The sequence below is a fragment of the Tenebrio molitor genome, chromosome 7 (genome assembly GCF_963966145.1).
Source record: "Tenebrio molitor chromosome 7, icTenMoli1.1, whole genome shotgun sequence".
Lineage (NCBI taxonomy): Eukaryota > Metazoa > Arthropoda > Insecta > Coleoptera > Tenebrionidae > Tenebrio > Tenebrio molitor.
This window is the reverse complement of record NC_091052.1, coordinates 19913742-19940701: the sequence shown is the minus strand read 5'-3', so window position 1 is coordinate 19940701 and position 26960 is coordinate 19913742.

Sequence of the window (26960 nt, the reverse complement as noted above, 5' to 3'; positions counted from 1 at the left end):
AATTAATAACTTGGTACCTGTGTCTAAAAAATTAATAAATAAAAGAGATTCAAAATGACGATTATCATTTCTCATATCAATCATTGTCATTTCGTAAACAAAATGTAAGTATGTTTCAAAAAATGTATGATCAAAACCGGCTGTGGAAAGGAAAGGCATCGAAAACGTGCGGCGCAGCTTCACATTATTATATCCAATGATTTTTTAAATTTCACCTCGTAGTAGACGCTGAAGACTCAATTGTGAACGCACCACTCGTGTAAAACGTAACATTTAAACAGCTGATCCGTGATCCTCACCTGTATAGTGTCTCTGACAATGACAAGTTAATTAGTTTAGGATAAACTCACATATTTTTTTTCTTTCGCCTTACTTTTTAATAAATTATAAATACTACAGGATAACTTCAACGTCTATAATTCTATCAAATCTGAACCTGCAGAACCGTGCAGTGAAGAAAAACAAAAATAATGTAGTGGTTGTTTGAATTAGGTTAGAAAGTCATGGTCCTTATCGTTTAAGATTTATACTAAGGATTATTCTAGCCTATGATAAAATATTCGATTTCTTTTTAAACTAAGTAAATTTTTACTGTCACTCTTTTGTGTACAAATTTATTAATGCTCTGAAATACGTAATATACAAATATTTTGAAACAAATAAAATGGCTATAATATCGGGTGTTCATTAAAATTTATCCTCAAAGTTGGCGTTGAACATATGTTGAGAACGCACCATTTGCCCGTCTGCAGAGCAACGCAATAAGTGAGGTTGGATTTAAAGAGTTATTCCGTGATCTGTAATCCGTGGTGCATTCACAATCGACCCTTCAACGCCAACTTTGAGGAGAAATAAAAAGAGACAATGGGCGGCTATCGAAAACATAATTTCTACAAACGTGGGGCGTAGCTTAATAAACTATGAAATGTCAATTTTGATATTTACCCCAAAATCGTGACTCGATTTAGGTACCATACTCAATGTTATTTCTTCATCATAATTGTTACTAGGTAACGCCGAAGGTTTTCAGAAGTTTGATTTCCATAGCCACCGATTATCTCATTTTTTGTTGATCATATTGTATAAACGATGATGTACACTTCTATTCAATAAAAAGTGGTACAGGCTTAAAAAAAAACGGGAATTTAAATCTGACCTAATGTGAATTGGAAATTGAATTTGTCAATTTATGTCAATTTGTGTCCGTTTGACAGTAGTATTTCTGACACATAAGTGCAGTTTTTTAACCTAAACTCTAAAAGGTCGTTTCAAACTATAAAAATTTAATAAAATCTGACAGAATTTTTTCTGACAGTTCCCGTTTTTTTTGAAGCCAACCGTACAGCTACTTAAATTTTAACTTTAAAAAAAATCATAAAAAATAAGAATACTGTTGTAAAAATTAATCGACACGGGAACGTTTTCTGTTAGCGTTATGTAACGTTAAAAAGAACTTACAGCCCTTTCACAATGACGTTAACGTTATGTCGATATTAAAACGTTAATGTTAATGTTAGATCTAATTACATGTATTTTAGTATTTTTTAAAAATTATTTTCGTTGGCTAATGTTAGAATGTAACGTTAAGAATCCAGAACATTTCTGGGTCTAACGTTAGCGCTAACAATATCATGTAACATTAACTTTCATCATAACGCCATTGTGAACGGTCTACACTGAAATACATGTAATTTTGAATTTCTAGATGTAACGTTAACATTAACGTTACGTCGATGTTAAAACGTTAATGTTAACGTTAGATCTAATTACATGTATTTTAGTACTTTTTATAAATTATTTCCGTTGGCTAATGTTAGAATGTAACGTTAACAATCCAGAACATTTCTAGAACTAACGTTAACGCTAACAATATCATGCAACATTAATTTTCATCGTAACGTCATTGTGAACGGTCCACAATGAAATACATGTAATTTTGAATTTCTAGATCTAACGTTAACATTAACGTTTTAACATTGACGTAACGTTAACGCCATTGTGTATGGGCCTTTACATTAACAAAATATTGCTACAATTGAGTGCAGCGCTTGTACCACTTTTTACTGAATAGAAGTGTACACCCGCGAAAAAAAGGAATTTCCAAGCTGATTTCATCAGTTCTGCTCGTAAAAAAAAAACGAATAAGTTTCTAACTCAGTTAAAGTGTACTTACAGCTGAAACGAAAAAGAAAAAATATTTTGAAAATCAACAATTTGGTTTTATGTATGCGTGTCTGAAGGACTTTTAAGATCTCATAATAAATTAATCAGTGGGAGAGATACCGAATTTATTGTCTGCGGCGGAAGGAGATGGATGCAGCATATGCATCAGAACTCTTGCAGCTTGCTGCGCTAGGAAAAAATGTTAACCTGGCATTTTCTTCCGCTTCTAAGATAAGAAACAGTGTTCTTATTTCATCCGATGATGCACATTGTCCAAAAAGGTATTACAAAAGAAACGCGAAAACAGTATAAAATCTAATTAGCGGTACTTAATAATGGCCCACTGTTTCGATATTCATAAAAGCGACAGGCCGTGCCCGCATGCCTCTCCTGAGAAACAGAAACATGTTTTATGTGTTATTATTTTCGAGCTGAAAGTCTGCGGGATGCAGGGATTAGATCCGGGAAAATTTGTAAGGGTGGAACTTTAATTTCTTCTTTAAAATGGTTAGGCAACTTCCATATGACAAGCCTGTAAAGTAAGGAAAAGGATTGACGGGATTTTTAATGGTAAGGATTATTCGGCCCTGCATTAAACGTGCCCAACAAAGAACTTTGGATGCGTGTTTTACATAAGAATCACGCCTGTTTCGAGGGTTTTGTTCCATTTTACCTCGAACATTCTCAACTACATCTTCTGTAAGTGTAGATGTTCTACCAGTAGGTTTTGCCTTTTTCACATCACCTGTTTGTAGGTAACGTTGCACCAATCTCGTGCAATGCTGCTTAAACGCGACTAAGGTACCGCGCCGCCCAAAGTACCAACTGGCTCGGGGAACATTTGTTGAAATTGGTGCAATGTATCGTCCGTGCTCCGTGGAATACTGCCAACGGTTAGCAGCATCAAAATTTCCAGTCCGAAAGTACGCCATACCAATAAAAATGTCTTGCTCTAGTGTAAAACCATTTTCATTTATAAATTGATACAAAAATGACACTTGATTTTGAAGTTTAAATTTGCCCGTCAAAATTGACAACTGAAAATGTAATGCTACCAACTTCACTGAAATTTTCATCATGTTGTCATTGTTGCCAACAGCTTCAGTCCTTGTTGATCACTCTGTATAATTTGTTTCAAAATCAAAAATCCACCAACACTGCATTCTACCTCGAAAATACAACCGACAACGTCGCCAACTTTTGTTTTTAGTGTGTTTGGGAGTGTCAGAAAAACGTGGGGTTATGAAATAAATCTGATGACAGTCGTTATGGTAGTAGTTCATCGTGTTTATTAGTTAATGTTAATGAGCGCTCGCTTTAATTTAGCGGTTAAAAGATTCCTTGTTTTTCGAGGCATTTTTATAATTTGATATTTGTGACAAACTGAAGCTCAAATTTTGGCGGAAGGTTGGGCCAACCCAAAAAAATGAAACTTATTTTAGGGATTTCTTTTTTTCTGCCAACATAATTCAACAGGTGGCGGATTTTTGATTTTGAAACAGATTATACAGGGTGTCTCAGCTAAGACTTTCGAGCCTGGGTTATTTTCCAACAGATTTTTGTGAAATTTAAAATGCAGATATTTTAGATAATGAAGAGTAAAATCCCATTAATGCAATGACCCAAGTCTTAAAAACGTAATTTTTACATGCCTTTTTAAAATGTTGAATCACTTAAGATTTATATCAAAAAATTGATCGTCAATAAAAATTGCTGTAAGGAGAAACTCGTCCTTGAAAGACGTCGGGTTTGCAAGAAAAAAGAAAAAAACTGTGTTAAACGTGGCTGGAGATGCAAAAACGTAGACGCGTATGAAACAAACGCGCACTATCGCCAAATTTTGGTCACCCCTCTTCGCACAAACGCAGGTGACATATTTGACGTTTATCTTTCTAACCTTACAAACATTTACAAAGTTAAAGACAACATTTGGACGTAATTTATTATACTGGATGCTTTAATTCTTCCATTAAGGACTAAAACACGATCGGGATATTTTAGCAAAGTAATTTAGTTCACGTACGCTTCCTGTGTCTTCAAATAAATTGACGACTCTCTGAAACTTAAATTTTATAAAGCCTACATTTGAATAATGTTCCACGAGTGTCATTGAAGTTCTTACGACACTCTCCATAGGCAAAAATTGTTTCCTTTTTCAATAATATTGAAATTTGTGCCATTGTAGTCTATTTTTAGGGTATTTTCAATAAATTTACACAATTTGACTTTTCTAATAAAGCGCGCCCACATTTGACAGATTTTAAGGGATGTACAAAATGTTGCTTGGCAACTTTTCATCAACTATTTCAAAAGGTAACTGCTCAAATGCCTTCAAAATTTTCATTAAATTTTTAACAACAAAATCTAATCTTTTCGTTGAATCAGACGAGTGATTTAGTTACTTGTTCGTGTAGACACCTACTTTTTAATGTTTAACAATCTAATAATAATAATTGCGTTTAATTTTCAATAAAGAAAACACGTCTTAAAATTACATTTTTTAACTTGAGGTAATTTTATTATTCCTACTAATTAAATCTTCACCGTCTAAAATATCTGCATTTTGAATTTCATAAAAATCCGTTGGCAAATAACCGAGATATTAGGCTCGAAAGTCTTAGCTGAGACACCCTGTATATGTAGTTAACTATGTAGTTATTTCCTTGGTATTTTATTTTTATTCCTATCATTTTGTAAATGAAATGAATAATGATTTCTTTCATCCATATTATTATTATGACAATAGGTAATAATTGCAAAGTTGATTGAAAAAAAAATATATATAAATTTTTTTTGAATGTATACCAGAAGGTAATTTTTGGTTATCTCATTCTAGATACAGTAGTTAAAACCTTCAATTTACAAAAAACTATAACAATTCAACATTTCGTAAGACCTGTCTTCTTATAAACAAAGTACCTAAATGACAAAGCACAAATGAAATGTGCTCTTCAAATACCTATCAACAAGTTTAGTCCATGATGTAGTAGCGCTGACAAGTATCACTTTACATAGGTACTTTATTTCATTTCATATTAACAATTTTCGTAGTCAGTACTTGATAATTTGAAGACATACGATTTCGGATTCATGGATAACTCGATTACAAATTAATTTGATCGCTCTTTGTATACGCATGATTGCTATTAAGACAGAAAAAAGGAGATTTACTAGGTAATGAATAAGGCGTACTACGAGTTACTAATTCGTTGTGTTATCGCCGATTGATTTGTAACGTGTTATAACACGAACGTTGAGTAATGTCATTCATAAACTATTCACCTAACTATTAAATTATCATCTCATAAAAAGTAGTATTTGATGTATGTAATTTTATAATGATGGGATAAGTTAAAAATATCAGTCTGGTAGTTACCTGAAGGCACAATAGACAAATCATATAAATAAAACTTACAAACAAAAGGCATCCTACCCGTGTATAATGCTCACTTGGAAATTTAAAATATGACACATCCAAATCTTCTTTAGGAAACATACAAATCACTGCTATTAAGTAATCTGTAAAAATATGAAAGCAAAATTGACTCTGTACTCTGTAGTGATGGCATGAATTTCTAATAAAAACTATGTTGTAACATAATGTCTCAAAATGCTTCTAATAAATTATTTGATATTAAAAGTTCTAAGATTTAATATAATCGCTGTTTTTTTTAACAAAGATCTAAATATGTACAAGTCACAAAAAGTAAGCAGTGTATCTAGGAGAGAGGTTAGACAAGTTGAGTCCCAGCGGAAGCAAAACTTCTTGTGAATTCCGGCTGGGTGTCGATGTTTTATAGGTGTCGATTGGCGCCGTTTTGACGACGGTTGGCGTCCCCTCGATGATGTGGCGTCGGCGGGAACGTTTGACCAATGGGGGCTGTGACGGAGCGTAGTGCCGCAAGGTACTACTAGCGACACCACGAGGGTAGTAGCGGGGCGCATTTGTACTACCAATTCGGCGTAACGGGTAGTATTTGAATTTCCCTACAAAGTTCATTAATTTATCAAAAATACATTAAAAAGCTCTTGTAACATCTTACAACATTCATTAACTACACATATACCTATTAATCGTTAATCTTTCGCTGATTAACACAGATTTAGTATTTATTTAATTCTACAAAAACGTAACATTTAAAAAATAAAACAGTTTATAATAATTATTATATTTAATCTTTCAATAAACTTTAAAACAAAATTATTTCGATCAGTCTTTGAGTGTTAACTTTTCTCTGGAACCTTATACTTCCTTTCGTTGTTATTTCTTCAAAGGCTCTAATTTTTAAATTCTCTTATTTACTAGATTCAATTCTCATGTACTAAGGAGTTCAACACTTCTTAAGAATTTTTTTTAAGTACATATTTTATAATACATACATAACACTCAGTTGTAGTTCTTCTATAAATACTTCTAAAATAAGAAGTGCTCTTACTAAAAATCTTTTAGCACAGGGTAGGTATGTACATACAATTGAAATGAATGATGCAACATCAATATTTTTTTCATATCATTAAATGTGTCTGTTGTCAGCAAAAGTTCAGATTTTGATGTTGATTATGATAATCTTATTTTTATTCAAATAATTTTCTATTTATCTGCTTCGCAACAGAAATATCAAAAGAAATTATCCGAAAAAGTAATTCACTAGTTCAGAACCCAATTTTGACATTATGAACCGCGTTTGAATGCAATGCAATGCAATTCCAATTTTTATTTTTTAAATAATGTTATCCAGTCCACCAGCAGCGCAAGTTTTAAGTTTCAGTTCTGAATAAAATGCCGCGGAAACGAAAGAATTTATGAAAAATAAATTTAAGCAAAAAAATCAATTAATCGTTAATGCTTTATTCAACAAATAAAAATTGTAACAGATCATGAAACACAAATGATGATACTGAATCGTTGAACTATACTGGGTGCCCCAAAATTCGCGGAACAACTCAATGAGGTAATGTCAATTCATGTTAGAAAATAACGAGAAAAATAATAAAAAAATTCTATACCTCTTAGATTTGAAGATATGGAAGCCCAAAAGGTGCAGCTATGATCTCATTTATTTCAAATAATAAAAAAGATTTTGACTATTTGTCTTTTACTAGCCAGTGGCCTAATAATTTTGAACGATTGTGATCAGGTTTGCAATTATTTTCTCCATTATTTCCAGCATTTTCAAGTAGTAATTGTACGTTCGTTTTACCTCAAATAGCGTACGGCAACACGGCTTTGATTTTTCCCTCTCATTTCCAAGGATACAACAAAAATGAAATATTTGCAGACTATTGGGATGCATAGAATGTTTTTAAATGTTGCCACATTTAATGTAACATAGGTCCATATCTTCTACAAAAAAGAAGATTGATTTTTTTAAACATTTTTACCTGATCTCTTAATGACTACTTAACAACGTACTACTACGTTGTTCTGCGAATTTTGGGGCACCCAGTAGAAAATCACTAAATAAATTAAAACGCAATTTTGCGTTAAAACTCACTTCAAACTTCAAGGTATTAGAAATGGATTCTGAATAATTTCTGATAATAACTTCATTGTGAAAAAAAATATCGAAAATCGCCAGTCAACTGCGACTGGGTTTACAACTTATAATTCAACAGAGTACTTCAAAGATGCAACTCATGAAGTTCTACGACTACAAAAAAATTAAATTTCTACTCCTGAATATTTAAATAAAACAAAAATATCAGACCGTCTTCATCTGAAGTACGACAAGCTGTAAATTTAAAAAATACGTGAAAACAGACAGGAATTTTTATGAAAATTTGGTTAATGTTAAAAATTGTTGTTAATTAAAAGGTAAATGTAGCAACGAAATGTTCACAATTTCGTACAGAGAATTAGACAGTAGGATGTGTGCTTTAAGAAATCTATTAATAACGAAATTGGAAGATGTATAATTAATATGATTTATTTATCCATGTGGGAAGCAAGGCATGAAAACCCATCCTACGTTTACTTTCACACATTTTTGCACAACCCTTAAAACGCATTTTTAATAAACATTGATGTAAACAAACGAACCACATCCTTGTCCATTTCACAAAAATGCGGTCTCGGCATTAGGATAAACATTAAGCAACTTACATTTTACAATGTGTTAGTGAATGTGGTTAGTTGTATAAGTATTTAGTTATGCTTTTCCAGTGCGCAATTACCGGCATGCGCCTATTTTGGGTGATTGCAACCTACGATCAGGTGAGCAAGTTTCCACTTTCTGCATATGGGGTTTCGACCACATGGTAGTTTCTGGTGGGTCGGTATTTTGGAGAGACTAGCACCTACTTCACGGTGACGTCAAGATACGGCCTACGAACCCTGAACATTTCCAGAAATTTATCGTTACCTCTTTAATAGGAAAATGTCAGGAGATATATTCATGAGGAACCAGAAATAGTTGACGTCGCATTAATAGTAAGTCAACTGGATGGCCAAAAATAATCAGATTGATAATGATATTGGTATCGTGTAGAATAAAATTTCAAATTTTATAGGAAAACTCACAATTCAATCATTGTTTTTATATCTACATTTTACACAAAAATTATGAATACAACAACAAAGCAAAATTTTAACTGAGCATCAATTGCTAGGTTCGTTTTTCATAAACAGATAATTACATGAAATTTATCTTAACAGAGAAAGTCTCTACTTTCCACATTATTTCATTTTTATATTTGTTTACCTATTCTAAAGATCGTAAAGATTTATGACCAGAAACAAATATTTGTACCAATGTTTTCACTTTCTAACTAAAAAGAGTTGAGCTTAAAGCTATAACTTTTGTTAGCTTGGCTTTCAAAGAACAAGTATTGTAAAATTTCACCTATGTTGCACACACATAAATAATCACAAGTAATTTTTACTTTACTAAATTACTTTGCTCATGTTACATACCATAATTACTTTCTTTGTTACTTTCATACAGTGACACCTTGCAAATCTTTAATTAATAACAACTAAAATTTTAAAATCTTTATATATTTTTTCTACTCCTATTGTCTAATACTGTCATCTGAACCCTCCACCACCCGGCGGCACGGCAATTTTGCCGGAGTACATACACTATTACGGATATTACTATCAAGTAATAGTGCAGTGCTAATCAACATAATTACCGGCGTCTCGCCTCCACATTTTGACTTTGTTGTGTTTTATTATGTTCTGTGTCAATGTTAAGGAACTTCCTCACGATGTGACATGAGTATAACTGACATTCACATTCAGCATAACAGACCAGACATTATTATTTTAAATAAACAACAAAAGCAAGCATATCTTTTAGATATAGCTGTTGCAAATTCCCATAATATAACACAGACATATAACACAAAAATTAATAAATATTTAGAGCGCTCCATTGCTATGAGAAATCTTTGGAGTTTAGAAAAAATTTCTATTTTACCACTTATAATTTCAGCAACGGGAATAGTACCGCAATCTCTTTTTAAAAATTTAAAAATTCTGGATTTAGAGAACAAATTGGTAGTTGAAATTCAAAAAGGTATATTATTATACTCATGTCATATCGTGAGGAAATTCCTTAACATTGACACAGAACATAATACACAACAAAGTCAAAATGCGGAGGCGAGACGCTGGTAATTATGTTGATAAGCACTGCACTATTACTTGATAGTAATATCCGTAATAGTGTATGTACTCCGCCAAAATTGCTGTGCCGCCGGGTGGCGGAGGGATAGTATATACCTTTTTGAATTTCAACTACCAATGTGTTACCTAAATCCAGAATTTTTAAATTTTTAAAAAGAGATTGCGGTACTATTCCCGTTGCTGAAATTACAAGTGGTAAAATCGAAATTTTTTCTAAACACCAAAGATTTCTCATAGCAACGGAGAGCTCTAAATATTTATTAATTTTTGTGTTATATGTCTGTGTTATATTATGTGAATTTGGAACAGATATATCTAAAAGATATGCTTGCTTTTGTTGTTTATTTAAAATTATAATGTCTGGTCTGTTATGCTTAATATGACTGTCAGTTAAAACTGTTCTATCAAAATATTATCATTATCATTTTCCAAACAACTTTCTGGTGTATAACTATAATGTGGTTGTGTATTCTTTAATAAATTGAATTTAACAGCTAAATTCATGTGTCATTATTAAAATGTTTTTCATTGGATAACAGGATTCATTATCCACAGCCCCTTGAATAATAGTTTCAAAACTCACTGCAAATATCATAACAACTTGTTTATGAAGTCCAGTCGCAAATTTTAATGCAATGATATCAAGTATACAAAGTAATAATTTTAAAACGTCGGTTTCAGTTTGTCTAATAATGAAACTTATTTATCAATTTCTCTTTATAGTCGTAGAAAAAGTATAGCATTCTATTCGCGGATAAGGGCTATTACTCGCGCAGATGAAAAATCATCCTCATGAGTAATAGCCATCATTATCTGCTCATTGAATAATACCTACTATTAACTAAACATTTTTATTTCGAAAACGACAAATACATACATTTTCTAATTCAGAAAAGACAAAGTACCTACAGTAAATGGGCAAAAACACATATTCTTAAAAGTTGTAAAAGAAGTAACATGATAATGATAAACTTATTTAAAATAGGCAAAACCTGTAGAACAAAATTGAAATGGAAAAATAAGCAGTTTAGCTATTACGAAACCTATTTTGCCCGCTGTAATAAAAATTCACGTTTTGAAACAAAGTTAGTGCAATTTACTTTTTCAAGGTTCAAAATGAAATGTCAAAATAAACGTCCGTGGAATATACGGAGTGATCAAGAATGACTGAGTCTGTTGGTGACAATGAAATTTGGCAAATTTAAAATTTACCAATGAAGGTTAATTTTTGTAATAGTATAAACATAACCTGCATTACCAAGAATGTTTTTATTGTCCAGTATTTTCAATTGTTTCATTGCCAACAGACTCAGTCATTGTTGATCACGCTGTACAATAGTTGTAAACATTAGTCGTTACCGTTACATTAGACGTGTTTTGGGTAGTTCGACTAACCCTAATCTCGTATTTCTGGTGGGGTACATACAACATTGTCTTCGCTCATTTTAATTTGTTAATAACAATTGAAATTTGAATCTTCCAAACAATATGACATTTGTTGCCAACCACGACAAAATTTCCCAAATTTGAAAATTGTTAATTTTTACTCGCTGCAAAATAGAAAAAATAATGTACGAGTATTATATCTCGTTTACTTACTCCTTCATGGCACTCCTCGCATGCTCATCGTCCCTCGTGCGTGCTACAAAAAGCTTCTTATAAGACTCGTATCATAATATTATACTATTTTACGTTCTGTGGAATAATTAAAAAATTTAATACAACTTTTCATCTTCCTCTAGATCAAAATTCAGCAGTATTCCCATATGTGTATTCAATGTCAATTGGGGTGTTGGTACAATAACATTTAAAAGTTACATGAGAATATTGAATTATATTTATTGCCATTGTCATTTATGATCATTTTAAGGAATTTGGAACTGTTTATTGAACTTATAACTATACCTATTTCAACATTTTAACAATTAGGAAAAGAAAGTAAATAATAAATATTGATTAAATTCAGTGTTAATAACGAGTGTGCCCAGCTGTTGCTCGTATACAAGCTGTAATTCTTGAAGGCATACTTTGATTAATGCAGCAACCTCCTTTTGATGAATTTCTTGTAAACTAATGGATAGCTTGTGCAATGTGAGGGGAAGATTTTCGTGAGCTCTGATCTTTCTGTCAAAGTTGTCTGAGAGATGTTCTATTGGATTAAGATCAGGACTTCGCGGTGGCCACTCTAAAACATTGATGTTAGCCGCAACAAGCTCCTGCCGTTCAACATTCGCAATATGCGGTTGAGCATTATCAATTATCATGCATAAAGACAAATCCTGGTCTATGTATAACCCCAACTGGTTCAAACATAGGGATTATTGGGTCATCCCTATATCTTACTGTGGTCATTGAACCTCTGTTTACAACCACCAAGTTGGTACGATCTTCAAGAGTGATTCCATCCCAAACCATTACTGGTCCACCACCAAAGTTCCAGTTATTGTATGGCACATTGAACAAATCGTTCACTTGGCTAATCTTCAGGCAACTTCTTGTTGGGAATAAACTTCTTCGAAGAGTTACTACTTTAACTACCTAGATGTTCTTTGTTGTTATCCATGACGTTTTTCAGTTTATCACATACCGGGTGTATTATGAAAAATCTTTCGTGCTGTAAATTCCTTACTTTTCATACGATTTTAATAAATGATGTGTCAAACAAAATCGTTTTAAATGGGCTACAATTCGAATTGATCCAATATTTTGTTCTTGAGTTCTGTTTCTGACAGATGATAGTCAACATTTTTTTTTTTAATTGCACTTGCACTTGCACTTTGGGATGGCTTTTGGCTTCCCTTCTCCAACTGTCCAGTTCCAGTGTCAAGTATTGAATCTGCGCCAGGAGTAACAATAGTAATTGTACTATTCCGGACACGGAATCTTGGCCATAACTGACATTTAACTGACAAATATGTGTGAACTGGCCTTTATTGAATATAACCCAACTTTTGACTCGATAATGCCATTTCCCTGCTTTTTTGATGTCACAAGAAAAACTTCAAAGTGATTTTTAATAATTGATATTTATTAATGACTCTAATGGTTGGTTTACATCATTTTTTTTAAATGTCTAAAAAATGTTGGCCAAGATTCCGTGTCCGGAATAGTAGGTACAGTTGCGGCCAAATAAAAGCGACCACTAATTGACATTTTATGTCATCTTCATAAATTTTGGTAATTCAAGCTTTTAAAATAAAAGTTTCTCTAGTAACCAGATACTCATACCTGTGGCACAACATAACAGTGAAGCATGATGTCAATTTGAAAAATAGTTTTTTATGTTATCTCCTAGGAGATGATTTTTCAGGTGATTTAATATTTGATTCCGATTTACAATAGAAAAAATTGCTGCCCAGTTTTATTTGGCCGCAACTGTACATGGTTGTTAGTTGTTACAGTTGATTAAATTGTTGTCTGCACAACAACTTTGGAGATTTTCCAAAACTCTGTACCCTGTATTATCTTTTGAACAAACATAAAACATGGTTCATTGAGATACATATTAAGAAACTTAATAATGGCAAAAATTCCAAGGTGACTGACAACCTACTGACAGATGTTATTAATAAACTCAGTACCAGTACGGTTATCGTAATTTATTTTGTTTCTAGCTCCTACCTATAAATTTAATAAACCACAACACAAGGAAATTGTTTTGCAAAACTTCATCACCGTCCTAGTTGAAACAACTCTGGAGTCTCGACATAATTGCATTATTTATTTGTCTCAAATTATTACGAAAAATCCGCTGCTACGAGCTCCTCCGGTGATTTTGGTATTTATGCACAGCTTTGGAAAAAAATAGTAATGTGCCGCCTTTTTGAAACAAATGCCCAATATTAATTTATTATTAACTGTCACTTCTGACATTAATGGCGTTTTATTGTTTGTAACTTACCTAAATAATAAACTAAAAGCATAAATTAAAAGCAGGACAGTTATTAGTTATTACCTAGGTAATTGGTTTAAAATTGTAATAAAAATTTTGTTTTTCTTATTTGGTATTATACTAAGGACAACGTAACATTTTATCTGCCCCGCCCATTTCATTTTCTTAGTTACCAATCAAATAGGTTGTTAAGATGATCTGATTTACACAGTAAAAATTTCTGACATTCGAATTGTCTTAATGACATTTTATTTTTTAGAACCTAAAACAATAATTGTGGACGTGACAGCAAAATTCTAACCTTAACTTTTTTACGTGGCAAATGTGATGAAAAGTTGTACAGATTGAATCTGGCTTTGATTCTGATTGGTCAATTTTAGTGGGCGGAGCAGATAAAAAGTTATAACGGCAATACTATAAATGCTTAACTAAAAAACTTTCTGCCCTCTTTCAGCTTTCACTATTTCATATAGTAATTTGTGAACCAGAGACTTTGAAAATAAAAAAAAAATGTGGGTGGTCCAACACTTACTATTTTTGCGATTACACATTTAATAGTAGTCCAAAAATTCTGAAACTCGGTAGGCAAAATTTACAATTAATATTCTATGATTGAGCATGACCAACTTTTTTCAATTAAATTTGTGTGATGGAGCTAACTTTATAGCGATTTAATACAAATTGGTCCAAATATTGAAAGTTTTTTTTCTCTACCAGTTACAGAACTCCTCACGTTTTTGATTGATCCATTTCCGATTTTAAATTATAATTTGGTAATACATATGTAATCAAAATTGTGATCAAGTATCAAGTTAAAGAAAGCTGGAATCTAAGACCGTTTATGGTAGAGCTGATAAATATTTTTGACGGAGGGCTGTCGGCTCCCCCGAAACCATTTTTCAGGTCAGTACTGGTGAAATTCCAGTGTATTATAGAAACGATTCGCAGCAACTTTTCATCCGTAAAGCATTTTTCTTTAAATGAAAAATGAATATTTTAGAAAACTGAGTATTGAATAATTTCAACTTCATTAGTCATTACATAATTTATTTGAAAATTTCTTCAGAGTGTTTGCCGAAATTGCTAGGCAATTCGAATAGTCGAATTCGGCCCTGACAGGGTAAGTACCTGCAGTTTGGCGATGGAGTGTTGTTAATCTTACTTCCTCCGATTGATAACACTAGTTTACAAAATTTCACTTTTTGTCTGTTGCCGCAAATTTAATGGCTGAATATGAAAGCTTTTTAGGCTCTTTTTTTTATATCTGCCGTCAGAATCTTATCAACAGCTCTAGTTTTTGTGATTTTTTCGAATATTACTTCACATAATGTTTCGGTATACATATTTTGATCACTGATCACTTTGTACGACTATTAACGGAAGTGCAGTTGGAATGAGTTCTTCAAGAAGGTTTTGCTTCAACGATCCGCAACATTTCTGCTACATATGTGGCCAGTATACTTTGGAAAATCTAGGGAAACAATTTCTGATTTTGTCATAAGTGCCTACTTTTTGTACTTTGCCATACCTTTGGATAAAAATAACAAGTCGTGGGCTCCTAATTGTGTATGTAAATCGTGTGTCGAATACTTAAGACTGTGGAACAGAGGTAAAAGAAGTACCTTTAAATTTGGAATTCCAGCAATATGGCGAGAACCCAAAAATCATTCAGATGATTGTTATTTTTGCAGTTGCAATGTGAAGGGTATAAATCAAAAAATCGCCATAAATGGGAATATCCAAGTGCTCCTACGTCTGTAAAGCTTCCCACAAAATTCAGGTGATGTTTCAGTTCCGTCGATTCCTTTCACTGCTGAGAAAATTTTACAAACTTCAGTAGATGACGATTTTTCAGCAACAAGATCAGAAAACGATTCTAAATTTGACTATTCACCATCAACACCTCAACGATTTTCACAAAACGAGCTCGATGATTGTTAGGACTGTAACCCCTTTGTTTTGTGTTGGGTTGTTGCAACAGAATTGGACGTTTTGTGGAAGACGTCTTTATTCTTGTCTTGTTGCGAGAGAAAAAATTACTATCACTTTTGTTGAGCGCATTATTTGTCTCTTACTGGTTTCTAATCTAAATCTGCTATCTAAGTCTAAGTCTCTACTATTTACAAATTTTACATCTTATATACTACCTAGTTCTACGAAAAATAAGGGTGGGGGTGTAACCACCCGTCCAGACCTTCGTGGGTATAGTTGGATGTAACAGAAATGCAACAATGATCTCGCAAGAGATTTGAACCTCTCAAAACAAGCCTCTGAATCGTTAGCTTCACGATTGAAAGAGAAAAATCTGCTTGCACTAACAAAAGTATGGGTTATTTGTAAATCAAAAACTAGAGCTGATAGAAAAAAAACTAGAAGCATTTTCGGCAACAGCAGACAAAAATTACTCGGAAACGGCAAACAAATCTGAGGCAACAGATACCGTGTAAACTAGTGTAATAAATAAAATAATGGGACAGGCTTATAGCTCCATGTGTGTCTCTTCCTAGCCAAGCGTAAAATTTTTTCGATAATTATAAACCGCGTAATCGCAAAAATGGCAAGTGTTGGACCACCCTGTATAAATCAATATGTATATACATATTTATTTCAGAGTTTCGACTTTTATTCTACACCTTGATAAATGTCAAAAGGATTACAAAGCAAAATTTATACTCTACGGCGGTGGCCTCCATTGTTCTTAAAATTGCATAAAAATATTTTAAATTTCACATTCTTTTAAATATTATACTGTTTTAAAATACAACAATGTTACCACTTCAAGAAATATTGAAATAAAATACGGTGGCCCTCAAGCACTTCTTAGAGAAATTCTATAAATAGAACGAAATAAAAGTTAAACGCCCTAAGGTAATGAGCAACAATAATAAAATTGAAACAATCGTAAAGATGAAGATGATGGAAACCGTCAGAACGCAACAAACATAGAGACGGAAGTTATACGAGCGTCTATTTTGATTCCTGGCGCCGTCCCCAAAGCTCAACATCATGCAGGTGTTATTAACACATTATTGTTTCCGATTTTAAATACATTTCAGAATCAAATAAACCTGATCTATTGCTGTAAACCATGTGTAATACAGGTTAAAGCTGAGTTTCTCAAATGTAGAAATCGTAATTGATCAGATTTCATTGAAATGCGCACCGCATTCTCTTAAAATTTTTACAGATGCGAATCTAGCAGCATTCTCAATTTAATTTTCAATTAATATATTGCTTCAAAGAAATTACCCATTATGGTTGTATAGCAATTACTGATTGTATTAGATCGTTTGAAAAACAAGATTAGTAATGATATGAATAATTTATTACCTGTAATAAGATGACGTAGAAAGGAATATGCTCGCGTTTAGCTTATTTATTATTTGTTAAATTTAGAGCAAATCACTTTTACATCATTTTTCTTATTACTTTTGTATTTATTTGTGGAACAAACTTTCCAATTTTATTTAAATTTGGGGAAACATCTTCCAACGTAAATTACATGAGAATAGGTCATTGAAGGTTCCAAGAGACTTAATTTATTGCTGGATCTTTGCCATATATGTATGTGAACACATCTCAGTACCCATCCTACCATAAATCTCTTCACATATATATTATTATGTAATTTAAACATATATCGATATTTTTATTAATCTCAGAGAGCCGTCCATTTCTGGGCAGGGATATTTCATAATTCATAAATACTTATACGAGTACACTGCGTTTGTACACAAAATTCACTTCTTATATAAAATTATGTTTACAACTAAACTAAAACAATATCTTTAAATAGTATCAATGGTAGTGTCATTTGGGAAAAATTTAATAAAAATACAGTAAAAAAATTTATTCTGTCAATTGAGGTAATAAAATCTGAAATCGTTCATTGTTTTGTCACATTTCAATAACAATTGATTTACAGTCAGTCTAAAATTTTACCTTGACACTTCATCTTTAGGTTTGGGTCACGAAGGCCGTCGATAATAATTTATAAAATTATCTACACAGTGGCCGGAGGTCTGATAAACTGATAAAAAAATCAAGGTACAAGTGCAATATGTTATGCAAGAGTGAGTCATGTCCTTCAAAGGATCAAACCAGCCGCCAAAACACCCACGTTTTATGCCGCCAGCCACCTATCTTATATCGCCCATAATGGAAAGGTCTGTTTCGAAGAAATCTACATCAATCTCATAGTCAATTAGTACGAATCTAATAAAGAAGTATTCATTTAGTTTATTAGTAAATGCAGTTTTTTATTTTTACTTAAACCAAAACACATTAAGTCGAATTTTTGAGAAAGTGTGTTTTCCCGTGGCCACTTATTAGATGAATCTGTAGGTTGTTTTCCATTAATATGGTAAAATTTTAGACTTTCCATTCCACGCAACGCAAGTGCGTGGTCGCTGTCGCCTCGACTCCAAATGGCACTGAAATAATATTAAAAAGTGAGCCGCTGTGTAGATTGCAACGATTATTTTATGAGTAAACACAAGACACACACTGCAACAAATGAAAATGGTATGAAAATTATTTAAAAAAGTATGTATCAAATTTCTACTTGACTTGCTAATTTTATTACTTAATCTAAGATCTATGTCATACTAAGAATTTGCTACTCAGTTACTGGTGTGTTATATCATGATTTGTGAAATTTTTATTGGCGGTGGCAAATAAACAAATTAATATGCCCGTCTCTCTTTGATAATTTATCTTACACGGCGAACTGTAATTTAGTTCGACACAAATGCTGTCAGATCTATAATCTAATATTTCATTTAAAGTCAAGTACGTGCAAAAAATGTTAAGGTCGATTGGTTTCTGCAGATTCCAAGTCAAGGAAGATGCACTTTCAATTAATGGAAAAAAGATTCTGTTTATACACGTTCATACATTTATCTAATCCCGTGAGATAAATGACACTTATCCCACTCATTTGAGTGGAATAAGGAACTTCATTGCTGGACATATTTCATTACTCCACTCAGTGGGATAAGTGAGCTTCTTTACCCCACTCAGTGGGATAAGTAAGTTATTATTCCACTGAATGGTGTAATGAAACTGGCGGAAATAAATAAGATTTACCTTTTCTTTTGAATCCGGGGCGGTCTTAGATAAAATTTTGTACATAACACGTGGGCTTAAGCATATTACAGGAAACTCGTGTGATTACAGATGAACTCGGGCTAACGCCCTCGTCATCTGCAATCTTCACACTCGAATCTTGTAATATTGCTTTTATCCCACTAATTGTGTAAATAACTATTATCAGAGTAAAATCTAATTAAAAAAAAATCCATTTCAATAGCGACTGCCAATGGTGGTAATTTGGAAAATAGAAAATGGTAGCAGTATTGGTAGCATGTTCTTGTCAGTATGTACCTACAGAGTGGCTAGTAGCTACGAAAATTGGAGTCACTTTTCTTCATATTGCCAAGAAATGTGGCTGTTTTTAGTGTTTTTCTTTAATTTAATGGCAACATCGAATTCAATATTTCGTGCTATTTTTAACAATTATTGTCAATGTCACTGTCAATTTAAAATTATGAATTTTAATATTGAGCAAGGAATAAGTATCATAAAATGGTATTATCCTGCTAAAGAAGGTCGCTCTGGTAGAACAGAAGCTGTAAGAGTGCAGGATCATTCATTAGCGTGCCACATATCGTAATCGGCTACAACCAACATTTAACTATATTTTTTTAAAACAATGTTGCCAGCATTTCCGTTTCATTTTTTCTTGTAGTTCCATCTTTTGGGCAAATGTGGAAAAGTGAATCCAATTTTCGTAGCCAACCTGTATATAAAATTTGAATTTAAAATTTTCAAATTATGTACTCGTATATGGTTTATTTTGATCCTTTCATCCTAAGCATTTGACAACTAGAAAAAAAACACTTAATATCACAATCAAGCACATACAGGGTGACTTTGAAAGTGGTGCAGATATTTTAACCAATGGTAGAACTCCACAATAGGTAACAATAATGCCTTATACAAATGTTGATATTTTTCGAGAAAAGGTGGTTTCAAGTTTTTCAAAAAAAGTTTGGCAGCCACTGAATTTTATTAAAAAAATGGGGAAAAAATCATTGTAGATTTTTTTGGTTGTCATTTATTTCAAAATTAAGTCACTTTGACAAGAACCTTAATCTTAACATCAATTTAAATCCCAAATGGCTTTCACCAACCTGGGGAAAACTGATATGGTTTTTGATCTATGGTGAAGCCCGTGGACATTCAGAGCTAAGCTAGCACGACAAATCTACGGTGAAAGGTTTCCTCAAAGGATACTTCCCAATGCACGAACCTTTGTAAACGTTGTGCAGCATCTTCGCAATTTCTGGAGTTTCGAAATGAATAAGCGCGATCTTGGCCGCCAACGAGAACATCGCAGAAGAGGAAATTCTTCACGAAATTGAAAACCAGTCACAAACAAGTACTCGGCGTCTTTCAAATTACCTGGGAGTTTCTTAGTTTGTAGTTTGGCTGCGACTTCAAAACGCCGCTCAGGAAATTCGTCAAAACAGAGGCATTCTGAATCGACTTCGGCTTTCTTGGACACGTGGACACGTCGTGCTGAAGCTTGCAGTTTTTTTTCTTTTTTGTTTTCTGCATTTTATTTTATTATTTTACAAATTTTATCAAAGATTCATGATGAAACTCATAACCTCGAATGACAGAAAAACTTGACATTTTAGGTTGGTCGTATGTCAAAACTGCCCACCAAATTTGAATTTTTTTATCCCATCCCAAACAAACTGATTCCTTTGATTCTCTTGTAAGCCATTAACATTTGTATAAGGCAAGTTGGGTTATTTTGCCTTCTTTTAACACGTACCTGCACAACTTTCAAAATCAGACTGTACAGGATGATTTTGAAAGTTGTGCAGATATTTTAATCACGAGCTACTGGCTTCATGTAGAACTCGGAAAAAATGTTTAAAAAATTCTATGTCAAAAAATAAAATGACATTTATTTTTTGAGCTACAATGTTTTTTAATCGCTTTTAGTCTTCTACGTTGTCAAACAACCTCGCAGGTAAAATTTCGGCACATTTTAAAAATACACCCTTGTATATCATGTTTTATAAAATGTACGCCAATGTGAAGTAACCTATAGGAAATATGCTTTAAAACAAGGAAACCGCATTGGTGTACGTTTTTTTAAAATATGATATACAGGGTGTATTTTTAAAATGTAGCTCAAAAAATAAATGTCATTTTATTTTTTGACATAGGATTTTTTAAATATTTTTTCCGAGGTCTACATCAAGCCAGTAGCTCGTGATTAAAATATCTGCACAACTTTTAAAATCACCCTGTATAAATAAACATGGATTAAAATTTTAACTTTACATCACATAAAATTTATAGGCATATACGTTTTTTGGGAACCAAATCTCACAACACTTACAATTATAAATAATAATGACCAAAAACCTGTTAGGGATTAATGCTTATCTTATTAGTAGTCAAAATAACTTTCTTGTTTTGCTGCTAATACTTTATCAACGCCTCGCCAAGATTACTCTGTCTCATCTAGAATTTTTACGGATTAAACCAATATGAAAATATGTAGGTGTGCCATTTGAAATAAAGAGATTAAGATCATTTCCAAGTAAATTCAAAGTGACACCTTTAACAAATTTCTCTGATGGTTATTTTAAAATTAAAAATGAAAATCCCTGACTTGTCCAGGATATAAAATTTGAAAGTAGCGAAAAGTAGGTGGTGTAAGGACCGAGAAACCTACACATTGTAAATATTGCCACCGTTATTTATTTCTGTAAACATATTGTTCAATATTATGTGGCTGCAATCACCGTGATTGTCCATAATGGTAATCTCGATGTATGTAAATTATCGCGAGGTGGGCTCCGCAAAGTGTTCTGTTCCGTATCAGATTTTCTGTATTTAGTTGTTTCTCTTGTAATCATTTCATTGGCAATAATTTGTATCAGAAAAATTTGCACTTTTTTAAATCTGTTTCGATCGTGTACGAACAAGTATAAGAATAAATTTCAGATTTTTTACAACATCTACCCACGCTCGTTCACGTGTCCTCCTACGCGTGGACTCGACTACTGACTAATATGGTATTGAAGAAGTAATGGAGGCAGGTAAACATGCAATATCTGATTAGCGCTCACCTCATAACAATTACTACATTAACTACTGTCAAAATCGGTACAAGATTTTTTTCTTCTTGTAACTAAAATACACAAGACAGTTGTCGTTTGCTTAATGGTTTGAATAAATAATACGATAAATTTTAATTGGACTCGTTTTAATTTTTGAAAAATGTTAGTCATCATTCAGATTCTTAACATCTGTTGATGTTGACACACTCGTAATTACCATTACGTAAGAAGCACAATGCAGAATTGTAACTAAGTAGATGCAGTTTGTCTAATTTTCATAACTTCACACAAAAGGCGCTTTAAAATGAGGATACAAAATTGTTAGCGTTCTGCTACTAATTAACAAACTAAATAACAACAATTTTATTTTTGTGTTTTTTACCTTTTTAGATTTGAAACAACGTTGCTGTGTTTAAAGTAAATAAACATCATTGCTTTGTTAGGGTACTACTAAAACATGTACCTAACTGCATAAATAACAAAATAAATATATAAACTAGGTTAATCAATGATATTCTCTTTCCCAATTTCTATTTTCCTGAAATTCAACTGTAGACACAAACGAGAAAGGATTTATTCTGAATGACACCTTTTCGAGGACTATTCCATTGATATACAAAAAGAGATTTTATTTTTTGTATGTACTAAACTTTTAATTTAATTTACTAAATATGTAGTAACGTCTCTTACATTAGATTCTGAAAATATTCCCAACATCTCCTTTATTTAAATTGTCACAACTATAAATACAGGTGTCCCAGAACTCGCGGATCAAATTGAAACTGTATATTCCTTGATGGTAATGAAGCTAAAAAACGTTTAGAAAAATATTCAGGGTGCAACAGCTTTTTAGTTATGAATTAATCAAATTGACCAATAGAGCTCGATCTAATTTTCCCTTTATGAGAAAATTGAGTACCTTCCCTCAATTGCCAAGCAACGTATAATTCGATGAATAATAAAATTATTTTCAATATTTATCTGGTCAACTTGTGGAAACAGACGTCAAAAATGACAGCTACTTTTGAAATAACCAAAAATGGGATAATTGCGCCAAAGGCAGGTGAATAATTGTATAGAATCTAAATCAGGGAACGCAAGAAGTTTCTTCTTCCGACAATGAATGAAATATGGTTTGTTATGAGCGAAAATTTCCAGAGCAATTGTAACCTTGAGGGGTATGGGAAATTGACGGGAGGGATATGATGAATTGAACCTTTGTTGATGGAAGGTAAAATGGCGACGTAGCGTCAAGTGATTAATACATATTACTAAGTACCTTAAAAATCTTAGTAAAAAGTGAAATATGCAGTGCCTGTGAAGTGAATCGGAATCACAAGAAATTTATCCTGACTCCTGTGCATTCACTCTGCATCTGCAACGTATTAGCGCAGCTACACGAGCGGGACGAGTCATCGTCGAAATGAAAGAAAAGGCTTTTAGGAACATTCTTGCATTGCTAAAAAAGCTGGAGTTACACGTAGGTTTTGAGCAACAAATCAAGCATAGTGGCAGTTCTGAAAGAAAGAAGACAAAACTGGATTGAACTAACCTATTTATTTTAGCATCATTATTAGTAAAAATTTAAGATCAAATTTTATAACTAAACGATGTAGAATGCAACAAATGAAATAAGAAACATGCAAAATAAAAAGAATAATTTATAACATGTGTTCAAATTGACCACCTTTCATCTGAAGGAATAGGCGAGCTCCTTTTATTAAATTTTCCCTTGCCAGTCTAAACACATTAGGAATAACAGTAGCCAGTGTTTCGTGAATTTGGTCATTTAGTTCTTCTAAAATATTGATAGGTTCGCGGTAAATATAGTTTTTCAAATATACTTCTTCTACCGTCGTCATCAAAGGACTGAAAAACAGCATCTTCAGTCTCTGGCGTTCTAACTTCTCGCGGGGGACCACCAATTTCTTGTCAGGTAGGCACCAAGGACCCAGTGTCTCGAGCACGGTACACCAACCATAGAAATACGTTATAATTTGGATATGGCAAACGTCATGGAAAACGTAGGTATTGCATATTCCCTTGCATCCTCACGTGCATTGCGCCGGCACTCTCCATAAATTATGAGCATTTCGGCATACTCTGCAGCTGTATACATGATTTCAGGCCGAAGTTTGACAATTTCGAATCAAATTATAACTTGACGTTGTCAAAATCTTCACAGTTGCCCAAACATTTACTTGAAATTCCATACCATTCTTACTAGAATTATGTTGCTAGGCAATTCAAACCTTTGGTTAAATTTACGTGAAATTCAAATTAACAGCGTCCTGATTGGTCAACTTGAATTATTCATTACAAAAAATCGATTATACCCTGTCCTTTTTTTTAAACGCTATTGCATTCAGTTATCACCAAGGAAAACGCACTGTAAATTTGATCCGCGAGTTCTGGGACACCCTGTATTAACAATAATATACCGAGTGACCAAAAAGAAAACAAATCAAGAGTCCAAGAGTGCTACCTCATCTTTTGTTTTATGGAAAAGTTCGTCTTAGACTGCCCATACACATATGTATACTTGCTATGCACAGTCGTTTTATTGGTTGCCTACCTTTCAAAATATCTCCATTTCATTTTATCACATATTTTGTGATCATTGTTGTTTACAATTACTATAAACGTCTGTGAACTTTGCGTTCGTACTGATGCTATTACGATACTGTTTTGCGTATCGTAATAGGAAAAGTCGTGATATAATAATAATACTAAAAATAGTGAAATTTAATTTTTTAATTTTGACGGATACTGTGGTGTCGCGGCGGACTGCAGACGTGGCCTTGGGTGGAATCCTTCAACTTTAATGCTTTTAAATTTTAATTTTTTTTTTTTCATTGAAAAAGTGGCAAAGTAGAAAAAATACTGCATGACATTTCGTTTATAAGGCATTTTATAGCACTTACTCCTTTAGGGCACTCCTCGCTACGCTCGTCGTGTTCTAAAACCGTGCGTGCGATAAAATGCTTCTTATAAGACTCGTATCATAATGTACTATTATTTTATAAATTTTCTCGATTATCAGATAATAATAATAAAATGCATAATTACACGTAATTAAATTCATGAGGTATGATCCTTACCGCAGCCATCCAAATGAAAATGAAAATGGGCAACATTTTGTATATTTATTGTAAAAAAAAGCTGTTATTGTTTAAATATTTGATTGTTGTGTTACTTGAAGTTCATCAAAATGGTTGGCTAGGTATTCAATAACACAATATTACGTATTTCTAGGTAGAGGTAATAATTCTCAGGTTACAGCGTTGTCTTTTTTATCTATTTTCAAATTGGGTATTGTATTTCCTAAATAGAGGGTACATGAGGAAATAGCCAAGTTGACTTTGCAAATGTATTGTGACTATTGTGTTGCATTTTCAATTCCGTCTGGCTCATTAACACTCGTGAAATACCCTGTACAGAATTAAGCTATAGATAAAAAAAATAAGCTAAGTTCTCACTGATGTATTTTTTGTCCCCAGCCGAAACAAACCACGGGTTAGTTTGCCTACAAGTAGGTTTCCGAAAGCGCCGCCACCCTCTTTCGATTAGCGCAACACATGCTCGTCCGCTCGATTACTCTCATATACCTTCCCGATCATTGCAATCCTCCCTTTTCACCTATTTCCCCCGCTTCAGGTTCACGCAACGAACCGACTATACCAAAGTATCATCTGGTGGAAGTCAAGACCTTGTCTCTCTTTTTTTTTCTTGGTGGCCTCGCTTACTTTAGAAATTAATTCACCACAATACACTTCTGTTACACTCTGATCACAGACAAATAGTTAATCAAAAATAGGTATTCCCAGGATTCCAAACACTGTTGCCATAATCGTGGTTTTCGAGGAGGTGGTGAAGCTGATGTTTCTACATAGTTCGTAAGTAGAAAATTTCTGTGTGAACAATAAACTATTTAATCTATAAATGAAGCTATGAATTTTACTGTGACTCGTTCATCCTGGAAAACCACATTGTGGATGAAATTAATGTTTTCTTGTGTAACAAGATTCTCTGGAAAGTTTAACACGACACGAAGACACAAATTTGGTTAATAATTCATTAATATCCATTAATATCCTGATGGACTTCTTCTTTTTACAGTAGGTACTTGACAGATAGTCGGTTTATTTATTTTTGGAAAAAAGACAAACCTTTGCTTGTAAAACAATGTTTCATTCAATCACTGTTCACGTCACAGGCAATAAACGATGAACCACCTTCGTATTTATATCATATCATAACGTCCACTATCTTGAACGTAAACTCCAGATTCTAAATTCTGGCAATTTCGTGAAAATATTACCGTATGTCCCCGGATTGAATTCACAAAAGGAAAAAAAATATATTTTTGATTTTACGCAAAAACTTTAGGGGAATAACATTTTTTACTTCATTTGAAACCCCCATTTCTGTTATTAAAAAGTCTTCTTCAACACAGACATTAAAATTAAAAAAAATGCTGAAAAAATGTTTTTTTCACAACTAGTCTCAGAAGGCGTCATTATTTACTCCTGAACCGAGCCCAGAAGTAGAATTTCTCTCCCACGGTTAATAATTTTTCATTATTAACTCAGGGTTAACCGTCACCTAGCAACGAAAGATTGTCGTTCATTTCATTGGTTAACGTAGACGATTTTCGTAGCAATCGTTTAGAAATGACAACTCCTATCCGTCACATCCGACAAAATAATTTTATTATTAATTATTATCAGAAAGGGTTTTAACGTATCTAGTAGTGAAAAAACTAGTATATAAACCACGGTAGCCTTCGCGCCTTACATCCCTCGGCGAGCCTCGGATCTAATCTTGGCGCTCTAGTTATAATCATGAACTTCTCCACCTTGGTGTATAATATACTTTACCTATTTTTTTGAAAAAAGCAAACAATATTTGATTATAAAAGTATTCTATTAACTCTCCGCCGTTTTCTGTACATAATTCAACCCTACATCGAAGTTCTTTAAAATTATTTCTTCTTCGATTGTTAATGATGCTACAGCGTTCCTTATGCGCTGTCTTTAGTTCTTCAGCACTATTAGGCAGGTTTTCACTATAATTTTTTTTATAAATTAGTCACTGATTCAGTTTTTAGAAACTTTTTTATAAGCTT